Source organism: Loxodonta africana, chromosome 20 (assembly GCF_030014295.1).
Source record: "Loxodonta africana isolate mLoxAfr1 chromosome 20, mLoxAfr1.hap2, whole genome shotgun sequence".
NCBI classification, from domain to species: Eukaryota; Metazoa; Chordata; class Mammalia; order Proboscidea; family Elephantidae; genus Loxodonta; species Loxodonta africana.
In genome coordinates this window covers 16220359-16223361 of record NC_087361.1, presented here as the reverse complement: position 1 = coordinate 16223361, position 3003 = coordinate 16220359, and positions in this window count along the sequence as shown.

The window sequence follows — 3003 nt, the reverse complement described above, 5'->3', positions numbered from 1 at the left end:
TTCCCTTGAGAACGGGAACCAGACAAGGATGCCCTTTATCACCGCTCTTATTCAACATCGTACTTGAAGTCCTAGCCAGGGCAATTAGGCTAGACAAAGAAATAAAGGGTATTCAGATTGGTAAGGAGGAAGTAAAGCTATCACTATTTGCAGATGACATGATCGTATACATGGAAAACCCTAAGAAATCCTCCAGAAAACTACTGAAACTAATAGAAGAGTTTGGAAGAGTCTCAGGATATAAAATAAACATACAAAAATCACTTGGATTCCTCTACACCAACAAAAAGAACACCGAAGAGGAAATAACCAAATCAATACCATTCACAGTAGCCCCCAAGAAGATAAAATACTTAGGAATAAATCTTACCAAGGAAGTAAAAGACCTATACAAAGAAAACTATAAAACTCTGCTACAAGAAATTCAAAAGGACACGCTTAAATGGAAAAACATACCCTGCTCATGGATAGGAAGACTCAACATAGTAAAAATGTCTGTTCTACCAAAAGCCATTTATACATACAACGCACTTCCAATCCAAATACCAATGTCATACTTTAAGGGAATAGAGAAACAAATCACTAACTTCATATGGAAAGGAAAGAATCCCCGGATAAGCAAAACATTACTGAAAAAGAAGAAGAAAGTGGGAGGCCTCACCCTACCTGATTTCAGAACCTATTATATAGCTACAGTAGTCAAAACAGCCTGGTACTGGTACAACAACAGGCACATAGACCAATGGAACAGAATTGAGAATCCAGATATAAATCCATCCACGTATGAGCAGCTGATATTTGACAAAGGACCAGTGTCAGTCAATTGGGGAAATAATAGTCTTTTTAACAAATGGTGCTGGCATACCTGGATATCCATTTGCAAAAGAATGAAACAGGACCCATACCTCACACCATGCACAAAAACTAACTCCAAGTGGATCAAAGACCTAAACATAAAGACTAAAACGATAAAAATCTTGGAAGAAAAAATAGGATCTACCCTAGGAGCCCTAATACAGGGCATAAACAGAATACAAAACATTACCAAAAATGATGAAGAGAAACCCAATAACTGGGAGCTCCTAAAAATCAAACACCTATGCTCATCTAAAGACTTCACCAAAAGAGTAAAAAGACCACCTACAGACTGGGAAAGAATATTCAGCTATGACATCTCAGACCAGCGCCTGATCTCTAAAATCTACATGATTCTGTCAAAACTCAACCACAAAAAGACAAACAACCCAATCAAGAAGTGGGCAAAGGATATGAACACACATTTCACTAAAGAAGATATTCAGGCAGCCAACAGATACATGAGAAAATGCTCTCGATCATTAGTCATTAGAGAAATGCAAATTAAAACTACGATGAGATTCCATCTGACACCAACTAGACTGGCATTAATTCAAAAATCACAAAATAATAAATGTTGGAGAGGCTGCGGAGAGACTGGAACTCTCATACACTGCTGGTGGGATTGTAAAATGGTACAACCACTGTGGAAATCCATCTGGCGTTATCTTAAACAGTTAGAAATAGAACTACCATACAAACCAGAAATCCCACTCCTCGGAATATACCCTAAAAATACAAGACCCTTCACACAAACAGATATATGCACACCCATGTTTATTGCAGCTCTGTTTACAATAGCAAAAAGCTGGAAGCAACCAAGATGTCCATCAACGGACGAATGGGTAAATAAATTGTGGTATATTCACACAATGGAATACTACGCATCGATAAAGAACAGTGACGAATCTCTGAAACATTTCATAACATGGAGGAATCTGGAAGGCATTATGCTGAGCGAAATGAGTCAGTTGCAAAAGGACAAATATTGTATAAGACCACTATTATAAGATCTTGAGGAATAGAAAAAACGGAAAAGAACACATACTTTTGTGGTTACAAAGGGGGGAGGGAGGGAGGGAGGGAGGGAGAGGGCTTTTTATTGATCAATCTGTAGATGGGAACTGCTTTGGGTGAAGGGAAAGACAACACTCAAAACAAGGAAGGTCAGCCTAATTGGACAGGATTAAAAGTAAAGAGGTTTCCGAGATAAAATGAAAGCTTCAAAGGATAGCGAAGCAGGGGCTGGGGTCTGGGGAACTTGGTTTGAGAGGACTTCTAAATCAATGGGCAAAACAATTCTATTATGAAAACACTCTGCATCCCACTTTGAATTGTGGCACCTGGGGTCCTAAATGCCAACAAGCAGCCATCTAAAATACATTAATTGGTCTCAACCCACCGGGAGCAAAGGCAAAGGAAGAACACCAAGGTCACACGACAACTAAGAACCCAAGAGACAGAAAGGGCCACTTGAACCAGAGACCTACAATATCCTGAGACCAGAAGAACAAGTTGGTGCCCGGCCACAATCGATGTCTGCCCTGTCAGGGAGCACAAGAGACAACTCCTGAGGGAGCAGGAGACCAATGGGATACAGACCCCAAATTCTCATTAAAAGACCACACCTAATGGTATGATTGCGACTAGAGGAATCCCAGAGACAATGCTCCCCAGAACTTCTGATGGCACAGGACAGGAACCAACCCCGAAGACAAATCATCAGGCATGAAAAGGACTGGTCAGTGGGGGGGAGAGAGATACTGATGAAGAGCGAGCTAATTAAATCAGGTGGACACGGGAGAGTGTGTTGGCAACTCTTGACTGGAGGGGGGATGGGAAGATAGAGAGAGATGGAAGAAGGTAAAATTGGCACGAAACGAGAGACTGTAAGGGCTGACTCAATAGGGGGAGAGCAAGTGGGAGAAGGGAGTAAGATGTATGTAAACCTACATGTGACAGACTGATTGGAATGGTAAATGTTCACTTGAAGCTTAATAAAAATTTAAAAAAAAAAAAAAAAAAAATTTGAGCTTTCTTCAATCTTTATTAAGTATTTATAATATACAGGGCATTGGATAAGACAATAGTCTCAAGGTGGCACAAGATGTGAGCCAAGTGGGGATGAGACATTCACAGGTATTAGAA